The sequence below is a fragment of the Anabrus simplex genome, chromosome 2 (assembly GCF_040414725.1).
Source record: "Anabrus simplex isolate iqAnaSimp1 chromosome 2, ASM4041472v1, whole genome shotgun sequence".
In the NCBI taxonomy this organism is placed as follows: Eukaryota; Metazoa; Arthropoda; class Insecta; order Orthoptera; family Tettigoniidae; genus Anabrus; species Anabrus simplex.
In genome coordinates, this window is record NC_090266.1 from 63,080,393 (window position 1) to 63,092,785 (window position 12,393).

General features: G+C 40.2%; 1 protein-coding gene across 4 annotated transcripts in view; it reads left to right on the top strand.

Moving 5' to 3' along the window:
* Window positions 1-12,393, top strand: part of LOC136863862 (putative ferric-chelate reductase 1 homolog) — a 526,743-nt gene that overhangs the window by 347,195 nt on the left and 167,155 nt on the right. For all 4 annotated transcript variants that reach the window (XM_067140219.2, XM_067140217.2, XM_067140218.2 and 1 more), the window contains one exon: window positions 6,588-6,680. The gene's annotated coding sequence lies outside the window, so the exon portion shown is untranslated. The remainder of the gene's footprint in view (window positions 1-6,587; window positions 6,681-12,393) is intronic.

The following is a 12,393-nucleotide window of genomic DNA, read 5'->3' on the forward strand; positions in this document are numbered from 1 at the left end:
CTATACTATATCTTTGCATCAGGAAGAGAACTTCCAGTTCACCTCTGATTATTGAACCATTCGTAAGTTACAACTGTAATGTTCTTATAAAATGGATAGAAAATATCCTAGTGGTGCCAAAAGAAACGTAAGTTCTGTTTTGTATGTCGATTTGATAGTGATGAAGAGACAAATGTAAAATATGTTTTGGCATTATGAAATATTAACATGAAAAATAGAGAAAAATTGTAGTCTATTTCAACACTTCCCTATTTATCAATTTAAGTGGATGTAGTTCTATAACGACTTCAGTATGCTAGTCTTACGTGATGTTACCAAGGAGCCCCACATTTTTAAATAGCCCAGGGCCCCCAAACACCTTAATCCGGCACTGGCGTAACGACATTTTCTGCCATAGATTTTTCCTTTCTTGACCGGGTCCTTTGCCTCCCATATCAGTTAATTAATAATTTCGTGTGGCTATTTCTAGCCGAGTGTAGCCCTTGTAAGGCAGACCCTCCGATGAGGGTGGGCGGCATCTGCCATGTGTAGGTTACTGCGTGTTATTGTCGTGGAGAATAGTGTTATGTGTGGTGTGTGAGTTGCAGGGATGTTGGGGACAGCACAAATACCCAGCCCCCGGGTCATTGGAATTAACCAATGAAGGTTAAAATCCCCGACCCGGCCGGGAATCGAACCCGGGACCCTCTGAACCGAAGGCCAGTACGCTGACCACTCAGCCAGCGAGTCGGACATATCAGTTAATTGATGTCCAGAGATGTGTGTCTGTCCAGAAGTGGAAGTCGCGTTCCTAAACTTCCTGGTGGGGAATCGAATCTCTGTCCTTCCAAATGAGCCGAGCACGCATTTTAGCGCCTTGGTTAGGCATCCTAAACTTGCATAAATGAGCATCTAGCAAATCTAAGACTTCTATATTCGAAATCTACACTTTCAATGGTTTAACTTTCGTTCCGTTGTAATCTTTAACCTTTGTTGTTTATAGTCCTCTTAGATCATTTTCTGAAAGGTATTAAGTGGCAGTTTATCCTATGCTGACGACTTGGTCCTAATGGCAGATTGTGCCGAAAGCCTGCAGTCTAATATCTAAGACTAAATTGATATCGGTAGTAAGAAATCCAACAGAATTGAATGTCAGATTGAGGATGTAAAGTTGGAACAAGTATTTAGGATGTGGGTTCTTACAGGATGGCAGTATAGTGAGACTGAATAAGATGCTGTAAAGCAGTTGCGATCAACAGTAAGTTATTCTGTAAGAAGGAATTCAGCTCCCGGATAAAACTCTCTTTATATATTGGTCTGTTTTCAGACCCCTGTTCTCATACCAGGCAAATGATGGGTCTGTACCTTCATTAAAGCCACGGTCGCTTCTTTCCCATCCCTAGCCTTTTCCTTTCCCAACGTCGCCGTAAGACTCACCTGTGCCGGTAAAACAGATCGTAAAAAAATGTTTTCAGACCAACTTTGCTTTACTTGAATGAAAGCTGGGTGGACTCAGGATATCTTATGAATAAGTCAGAAGTAAGACATGAAAGTAGCGAGAATGATTGCTGGTAAAATCAGGTGGGAACAATGACAGGATGGTACTTGGAATGAGGAGATAAAGGATGATTTAGGAATGAGCTCGATGGATGGAGCTGTACACATAAACCGGCTTCGGTGGTTGGGTCATGTGAGGCGAATGGAGGAGGATAGGTTACCTGGGAGAACAATGGACTCATGAGGGGTAAGAGAAGTAGAGGGAGACTAAGACGACGATGGTTAGACTTAGTTTCTAACGATTTAAAGAAATGAGGTATAGAACTAAAGGAGACCACAGAACTAGTTACAATTAGAAGATTATGGTGGTGGTTAGTAAATTCAGAGACTTGCTGACTGAACGCTGAAAGGCATAACAGTCTATAATGAAGATGTATGTATATACGTTTCTGGGAAAGAATCTCTTGCTTATAGGGGAGCTTGAGAAATCCTTTCCTCTGCGTAAATAATCACTGCAGCTTTATCGGAGTCTGGAACGAGAAAGAAGACTCAAAATACTGCAACATACGCGATGCCATTAACCTTAAGAGGATATAGGCTAAGGCCGCTTCCTTCGCAATTGTAGCCTCGGTTAGACAACATACATTATACCGACACACTATACATGTCGACGAATTTGGCCTCTCTGTGTAGGTCGTAGCCATAACCCGACATTCGAGATACTGGATCAGAATCCAAGCATATACAGGTTCGGTTCAGGGAGGAAACGGGTCTATTGGTTGATATCCGAAGCAAAGTGCTGGCAATACCAATAATGGAAACCGCTAGAATATTCTTCAGAGAGGCTTCCACTTCTGCGGATATTATTGGAGTAGATCTAACCATCTACGTGTCATCTTAGAAACTCTTTCGTGTGGGTATGTCATTGATAAAGTGACTAAAGGAAACTATACAATTGTACTTACAAAAATACAAATCGTACTACATGCCTGTAACTTTGCACAAACTCTTGGTTCATGGAGATGAGGTAATTAGGCACTGTATTATACACATTGGACAACTCTCCGTGGAAGCCCGGGAGACCAGGAATAAAGATAACAGTAAACCTTCCAGAAAGGACAGGTTCATGGAGATGAGGTAATTAGGCACTGTATTATACACATTGGACAACTCTCCGTGGAAGCCCGGGAGACCAGGAATAAAGATAACAGTAAACCTTCCAGAAAGGACACAAGTACTGACCTTTTCCATAGGCTGCTTATATCATCGGACCCTTACATTACCAGATTAAGGAAATCAGGGAGGAGGAAGTTGATTCCGCTTTCACGAGAAGTGCTCAACTTAATGTCTGAGTCCCCTGTATCTGGTTCTGCCGAAGGAGATAATGACAGTGAAGTTAGCGATTCTGATGTTACTGCATCTAATAACTAAGTACATGTATTCCTATATCTGTTTTTAAACATTCTAAACAGCATGTCCCACTATTAACATCTATTTAATTTCTTAAAGCTATAACGAAAAATGATTAAAAATACAAAGATTACTAATTCTATTCCTGGCGTAGTAATTTGTTCTTTGTACTTGATTGACCACACACTTAATTATCTCCAATAATAGCAGTTACATACTAAGTTTCTTGTAAATCGGTCCATTAGTTTCCGAGATACGATTTTTGGCCGGCTAGATTCCTGAAATTAAACACTGTGCTTCAGCAGCATTGAAGAGGTATTCCACGATTTCCTATTTTTCACATCAGGTGAGCGCCAAGACTTGTCATGGATATTATATTCCAATCTAAGATTTAATACCTCGGCTACTACCTCCTTCATTGTCGTAGCAAAAACCTGTGTCAATGCGACAGTAAACCGTAACAAAAGAGAAAAGTGAGGATTCGATGGAGTGTACGGAAATCAGTCTCCATGATTAGCGTGCTGGCCTTTAGTTCAAGAGGTCCCGAGTTCGATTCCCGACCGGGTTAGAGATTTTTGGTTGTTATATGGCTTGGAGAATATGTGTGTTTTTTGTTTTTAACATAACTGTGTTAATTTCAAATCTATAAGTTCATAATGTTAATTTAGTTAGTAGAAGCTTTAGTTAGTAGAAAATTGCACATAGTAGGTAGTAAATACGATATAAATGGCTCATTAACAACTAAAAGGTCCGTCTCCGTGGTGTAGTTGTTAGTGTGATTAGCTGCCACCCCCGGATTCGATTCCAGGCTCTGCCACGAAATTTGAAAATTTGTACAAGGTCTGGAAGGATGGGGGTTAGATTCCCGCCTTAGCCATCCTCGAAGTAGTTTTCCGTGGTTCCCCACTTCTCCTCCAGGCAAATGCCTGGATGGTACCTACCTTAAGACTACGCGCGGTTCCTTCCCTCTTCCTTGCTTATCCCTTCCAATCCGCCCATCCCCCACAAGGCCGTTGTTCGGCATAGCAGGTGGGGTACTGGCCGTCTCAAGTTTTCCTTGAATTACTCCGTTCGGCAGACCACAAAAGTATTCATGTTGTGCTTCTGAAGAGCTGATGATAAAAATACTCAGCCCATTTTTAAATGATACTGCCAAAAGGGTTGCAGTTACCGAATTAATGGTTCACATACGGCGTGCAAACATGTTTTATGTCAACATGAAGGAATCTGAGGACATTTGCCGTGAAAGAGACAATGTACTTGCTCTTTGTTTTGATTTTATGCAAAATCTACCTTTGCCAAATATTCCCGTCCAGGAACGGTTCTATCTACGGCAGTGGTGGGTCAATGTATTTTGCATACACAATATTAAGAGTGGGAAAGCTGTACTGTACGTGTATGATGAAAGTACAGCAAAGAAAGGTGCCAACGACGTGTGTTAGTTCCTTTGTAACTACATAGAGGAGTACGTTCCACGTTCTGAGAAGGTCTTGCATTTGTACTCTGACTCATGTGCAGGCCAGAACAAGAATCGTTCATTGATTCGGCTTCTCACAGCTCTCACTGACACTCACCGGGTTAAAGAAAATGTTCATAGATTTCCAATTCGTGTTCATTCATACCTACCATGTGATAGAGATTTTGGACTCGTCAAGCGAGCTGTTAATAAGTTAGTGTGTATACCAAAAGAGAATGTGAGGATTATTGTAAACTGTGCCCAGAACAACAATTTTACAGTTCACATGGTAGGTACAGAGGACATTTTGGATTTTAACACGTGGTGGCCAAATCTCTACAAAAAAAGGAGGACTCTCCATGGAATCTAGAGGAAGAGCAGTTGAACGCCAGTCAAAGGTATCATTCAGTCCTTACAATTACTGTGAATTCAAATATGTCAATAATTCCACACACTGTGACCACTTTCGACTTCATTGGTGGACTTGTAAAGCACACTTTTGATTTAAGTTTGCCAGGAAATCATCGCATTAATCTTCCTCAATGCCCTGTGTACAACGGACGTGTTCCCATTAACTCGAACAAGATGGAATACATCAAGAAGTTAGAACTTATATTTAGTTGGTGAATATGGATACTTGGCTTTATATAGATTATACATTGCCTTAACATCCAGTCTTGAATCAAGGCAAGAATAGTCTCTAGAAGTGTAGTGAGCCTCCTTGACAGGAAATGATTGTATTAAAATACATAAACATATGCATTCTTCTGGAGCGGTGACTTTCGTAACATGCTTTCCACGTTGATCATGGGGAGAATGTCCTAACAATAATAGGTTTCTAAGTCTACGTATCCGTTTCTCTCCAATGCCATAGAAACTTAGAAAAGCTTTCCTGCAAACTTCCACTTTCTCTACTTGTGGATACTTGAAGGAACTGAGGTGAGATGATTGTGGTTGATCCTTGTTTTTAGGGCAGCGGCGCTTCACTGGGACGGCTTTGATTAGTCCCTGGAGATGTATGTCTTGTTCATCTTTAGTGGTAAAGGAAGAAAACTGTGACAGAATCTGAAGCTGCAGTTCCTGAGGAAGCTTCATGAAGCATTTCTTGTTAAAACTAAAACAAAATGAATATACATCTCACCATGTGAACTATAGTATATATATATTTTGTACGAAAACGCTTTAGGCTTATTTCTGCAGTTTGTTACCTGTGTTTTAGTTAACATAACCTCCAATTCTAACACTATAAGGTCCTACCCAGTGTGAATACAAAATGATGATTGACTAAGAATATTACTTTTCAACATGACTTTCTGTTATATAATAAAAAAACAATACCGACAGTCTCCACCTGTTTTCCTCTCTGGTATTACTTTTCCAGAGTATGTAATAAGAGCAATGCCCTTCAATTTGGCCTTCTTTAGAATGTTTCTCCGGTCATTTTCCGGATTACTGGTACACCTTCTCCTTGTTCTACCTTCTTCCTCCATTTCTTCTTATATCAATTCGTGCGTTTCTAATCGATCAATCAATCAATCAATCAATCAATCAATCAATCAATCAATCAATCAATCAATCAATCGGGCAGTCGCCCAGGTGGCAGATTCCCTATCCGTTGTTTTCCTAGCCTTTTCTTAAAAACTATGAACTTAACACAGATCAGTCCGAGAAAGAACCTCTTATGTTTCTCATAGTATCATAGAGCAGCGGTTAAGAAGTTCCCTTTTTCTCCACCAGATGGCATCTGTATCTAGCTAGCTATGGTTCCTTGCTAAACCGCCCCTTCTACCGCAGAAAGGGCCCTTTAGAAATGAATGCAAATATCATTGCCGTCCTGTGACTACACTAATAGGTAGAAAGAGGTCGTTTCATGGAGTGGTGTGTTTACGTCTAAACAACAAAAATCCATACTTAACTCATTTTCCCACAAAAATGTCAGAAAGGGCCTTTTTAGAAATGACCGATTCAGATGTTAAAAATCAAGGATTACATTAAATGGTAAGTAAGAATGTCTAATATTGTACTGATGTGTGTCTTCCTTATTTCACCAGTAGTTCACCAAGGGGCTACTCCGCCACATTCTTTATGAACATACGAGATTTCTCGCACGGGTCCCCTAGTATAATAATAAATTAATGGAAACATTTACGTAATAAATCGTCCATTCTCATACCCATGCATTCGTACAACATGCCTGTCACAGTTACTTTGCTTTTATGCTTCAAGATAGTTATTTCTTTTTCAGATCGAGCAAGACTGCTGGCGAGGCTGAAGACCCAAGAAAGAGAAGTGACGTAAATTGATTTTTACATCTGAAGAAACAACACAAGAAACTCAGGTAAATCTGCATTTCTCTTTTTTCCATTCCCAGCGGTTTTTAACGATTTCTTCCGCTGTTTGAGCAAGTAAATTCCTGCCTCATCCTTCTGTTCAATAGTACGAATGGTTTATTGCCCCTGCTTTACTGCGACAATAACTCGTAGTTATTCATTGGTTTTAGTTATTTGCAGGTATGGCTGAGTAATGTAGTTGGCTCGCTCCTGATTACGATATCAAATCCTTTCGCGATCAGTTTTCATTTACAGAGTGCTTATACGCGAAACTCGTGTTAGTTAATTTGTTGTCATATTTAAAGGAATAATTTTTACACCACGCCGACATCTCTTAAAAACCAACTCCTTATTTATCACCCGCGTTCTTTCCAGATTGCTTTGGCTTGAGCTGAACTTACAGTACTTTTGTTATCTGGAATTTTAAGATATTCTTTCTTTCCCTCTTTTTCTTTAAATAATTTTAACGTATCCAAACTGTAATTATTATTATTATTATTTTTATTATTATTATTATTATTATTATTATTATTATTATTATGCATGAAACATCGTGTAGTCTCAGAACTCGCGAGTCTTAAAACTCACGCGTATCAAAATTCACGAATTCCTGGAAGAAGATTAGTACAGGTTTCTTACCTGGCCCAGTCTCAAAACTCACGAGCCGGGCCATTTCATTTTAAATGTATAAATGCCCACCCTACTCGCATAACGTTTGTAGATATTTGAAAATATAATCATAATTGTGCGAAAAGGTCCATTCTTGGCGTCAGCCGGGACTGGTGTCCTCTTGTAATTGGCACCTCTCATCAAGAGGTGGGCTGCCGTGTAGCCTTGCACGAAGTATACGCGGCAGGAGGATGAGAAACCCACGGTGGGCTGTTTCACTTAAAACTCTATTGTCAGTTACATTTAAAACTTTACCGACACACGCGAATGAGTCTTATATGACAAAACCATACTGTTTCGCCAGATTTGTTTTTTTCTTTTCTGTTTATAAAACCTATAACCGTTGTCCATTAAATTTAGTTCACCCTTTTGCGAAGTAATGAATTCCATGTTGTGCACTGCTCGATGACACCAAGGAGAATAACTGAGTAAAGATCAGTGTTATACTTGGAGAATTTAGTCTGTAGTAGGGTGATAATACTGATAATTCCTGTTAACAATACACGGGATATTCCATTCTAAAAGTGGGTGGACAAACATGGGTTGAAGGGCAGCGTCAGTCACCGCACACCTTAACCCTCCTGCGGTCATTGAAGGCACTTGCTGTCCGGAGTCGTGAATTTTGAGACTCATTAGAGTATGAAGATGGCAACCGTATTACTGATAAGGACAAAGCAATAGAGAGGTGGAAACAATAGTGTGAAATGCTGTATTGCAAAGGAAATAATTCTGCCGAACAGAAAATGTCTATGAAGTATGACAAAGAACCTGATATTTTATTCACTGAAATTGTGAATGCTGTCAATCATTTGAAGAATAACAAAGCCCCAGGTATGGATGGTATTTTGGGAGAAATGCTGAAAGTGATGGGGAGGAGGGCATTCGTGTTTTACATTCGGTATGTAATATGGTGTAGAAAACTGGGGAATGACCCAAGGACTGGACAACATCAATACTAATCCCTCTTAACGAGAAGGGGTCTACAAGGGATTGTTCCAATTATCGTACTATTGCATGAATATCCCATGCAGGCAAAGTTCTGCTCTACATAATAAATGCCTAAAACCATTCCTTCAACCTCATATATCCGCGTAACAAGTAGGCTTTGTTGCAGGTAAAGGAACACGAGAATCTATCCTGAACACGAGACAGATAATTGAGAAATGTCGCAAGTTTTGTGTTCCTGCCTTTATTTGCTTCCTGGACTACAAAAAGACCTTTGATTGTGTTATGTAGGACAAGTTGTGGCAGGTGCTAAAGGAATTTGGGGTTCCACTGCATTTAATATCGTTATTGAAAGGCCTGTATAGAAACCACGCAGCAACCATAAAGGTGGATGGTGATCTCTCAGGCATTTTCAATGTGACAAATGGAGTAAGGCAAGGTTGTATATTATCACTTCAACTCGACAACAGCTATGCCGAGTGTGTCATCAAAAGAGCTCTCAATGGCTGGAATGGTGGAATCTCGATTGGTGGCAGAAAAATTAACAACCTGCGCTTTGCAGATGACACTTCCCTCGTCGCTGGAAGTGAAGAGGAACTTCCTGACCTCCTTACAAGGGTGAAGAACACTAGTCTTTCAGTATAGTCTAGAGATAAACATCAAAAAGACCAAACTAATGGTAGCTGATCGGCAAGGTCAAATCCGACTTACAGGATGCCTAAAGGACCTGGATATAGTAAAGGAATTTGTATACACGGGGTCAGTCATCAATGACATAGGAAGCTGTGATAAAGAGGTAAAAAGACGTATTGTCTTAGATCGTGCTGCAATGGTTGAACTTACTAAGATCTGGCAGAACCGGGCAATATCAAAAGCTACGAAGATGCGCTTGGTAGAATCACTAGTGTTCTCAGTCTTTTTGTACGGCTGTGAGAGCTGGACCGTGAATGCCAAAGACCAAAACGCATTGGTGCCTTTGAGATGTGGTGTTGGCGGAGAATGCTACGTGTACCCTGGAGAGAGAGAACTGTTTCCATTCTGGACGAACCCTGCGTCAAGAAACGTCTATCTTCCCGTGTGAGTGAGTGTTACCTCCAGTTCTTTGGCCACATTTTCAGACGAGACAGAGATAACTTGGAAAAGATCATTTTTCAAGGCAAAATCGAAGGCAGTAGACCACGAAGAAGAACAGCAAGTAGATGGATAGATCAGGCGAAGATCACTGGTCTACCACTTCAGATCATATTAAGGAAATGTGATGGAGATATCTCGTCAAGGTTGAAACACGGAAATGTTAGAGTTATGAGGTCACGACGCTCAGTAATAAGCATAACGACTAATGATGATGAGTGTTAATTTACCTACTAGTTTGTAGTCGTGAGTTTTGATACTCTTTCCTACTAATTTTAACCCGTGAGTTTTGAGACGTAACCGGAAACAAGATCACGAGGAAGAGTGCCAGAGGTTGTTCTGAATAACGGAACTGGGCCAACAAGTCAAATACCAATTTATTTTAATATTGAGAACCAGGATTTACTTCTGGAATAACCAAAAAATGCATAAATGACGATACAGATACCTAAACGGACAAGCCAATGCCCAGTTAATCCCATGTTAAGTTTAATTACTCACAAGATTCCATATTCAAGGAATAAACCCGTGCTACACAATTTTGAAAGATCAATGTTTGTAATAAGTTTTCAATTAAGCCGGAATAAATAATCACCTAAGTGGACATTTGACTTGTCCATTAAAACAAGGGGTAATCCCGTGGTACACAATTTTATAAGATCCTGCGTTACATCAAGTAAATACACTTGCGGATCCTGACATTAAACAGGATTTGCATTAAATTATACATACAAATAATTTACGATATTGAAGGAATCCTAGAATGAGTTTGCATGGTTTCTATAACCTCTACCTTCTCCATATTACCCTTCGGCCTGGTGTGAAGTAGAGACATAGGAAAGGCAGGGCTAGCTGCCGAAAAACTTACCTCGAACATACCTACTATGCCTCCGGTCAGCTAGTAGCTACCCTACAGCACGACCAAACACGCTTCCAAGCTAGAAAATCGGTGTAGGAAAGCAAGATAATTACCAAGTTGTCAGATCGAAGAAGAATCATGGACTACTAATTTTCCCTTATTGCATTCCAGGCATCTAGTAGAGCAGAGGAAAATGTGGAGTACAGTGTGTCGCCATGTCAGCATGGCATTACAAGCTTTATATTTTCAGGACACTTTAATTCGTTCCGTACGTCTCATTCTCTCCTTCCTCTACTTTTTTGTAACATCACTTCCCAGAAGTGTGATTTCTTCACTTTGTATAGAGCTAAACCATCCCCACAGATATGCAGTACGACGTAGGATCCAAAATACTTTACTATGCACTTCGTTAAGCTTTCGGAAGTCTCTCTTTTGTAACCTCTTTGAATTCCTCCAGAGTTTTGTTCTGACAAGGGGCCCTTTAACATCAGTATGAATCATCTGAGACAGATCTCTCGCATTTAAGCACTCTTCACTGTTAGACTGGAGGGTGGAGTATCCTGGGTCCAAATCTCGTATACTGAGGTAAAATTCTACCGACACGGGGCTGTCGTATTTGAGCACCTTCAAATACGACAGCCCCGTGTCGGTAGATTTACTGGCACGTAAAAGAACTCCTGCGGGACTAAATTCCGGCACCTCGGCGTCTCCGAAGACCTTAAAAAGTAGTTAGTGGGACGTAAAGCAAATATTATTATTATTATTATTATTATTATTATTAAATTCGTCCCTGTTCGGCCAAAAGGTCACATCTCCCAATTCTCTTCCTATCCATTCAAGACTGGGCACGCCTCCCAGCCACATATGGATATGCAATCCATCACAACGATTTTCGTTGTGTTCATTTCGTATGCAAACGTGTAAAGGAAAATGAACGTTAAGTACACTAAACTTATACTGCAGGAGTGCGTCAACAAGTCATGCAAACTTGCATTGCTAGAGTGCTGTACGGTAAGATTCATTTTCCTGTACACGTGAGCATAGGGAAATGAACACAACTAATATTGTTCTGATGGGCTAAATATCCATATGTGGCTGGGAGGCGTGACCAGTCTCAAGGAAAATAACAGATAGGAAGAGCATTGGGAGATATGGCCTTTTGCCCGAACAGCGACGAATTTTACACAGGAACGAAGGCAGGATATACGGCCGTAAATTCCCTGCCAAGTACTAAACAGAGCAGAGTTCTCTGCCGATTTCATATAAACATGGGAAGGTGGCAATGAAAAGAGTCAACCAACTGCACTGAGATTTGATCTTGCAGATCTGAGCATAGGTGGTGAGCACTACGCTGCCATTCGGGATTTATAGGACTTACTGTACTTTCCTCAAAATGTCGCGAGAAGCGACCGTACCGGATGATAATTTTCCTTAAGTTACTCTGTATAGGTTATTTAATTTGAATGTTACAGTAGCCTGTAACATTGCACGTCAATGTGGAGCTCGATCGTTTGACGAGATATGCACTGCTAGTCACAGCAGCACGCTATGCGACACCTGAGTGCTTATCCTATATTTCTTTTGTTCCATTATTCTTCCCTTAAAAGCGTTAGAATTAATTCATATTCTCGTGTTTCAAGTTCGTTCTTCGAGCTTGGGCTTTGTCCCATGTTTAGCGAAGACTGAAAAAGTTTGCATATCTTCCCTATAAGCCGGAGGTAGCGTGAAAGAAGCGGCTGGGTAGACCATATCATAGACCGCATTTCCCTTACCACATAGATTTACTGTAGCTTCCCAACATATCATAGAACGTGTAATATTCTGAACGATCACAGTGGTGTTAATCTACATTAACTGTACATACCTGTTAAAGCGTTTAGCGACTTCTTATGGGTGCAGCATTCATAGTTTCAGAAAGTCCGTATTTACAACAGGAGATGCATTTATATTTATTTATTTATTTAAATATACACCACCAAGAGACAACCTCCATACAGACTTTTATACATCATAATGCGCATTATAACGAACAGAATTTGTGAACAAATAACAAGAAAGTAATATTTTAAAAATGAAGAGAATAAGAGAACTAAAAAACAAACATAATAAATAATACA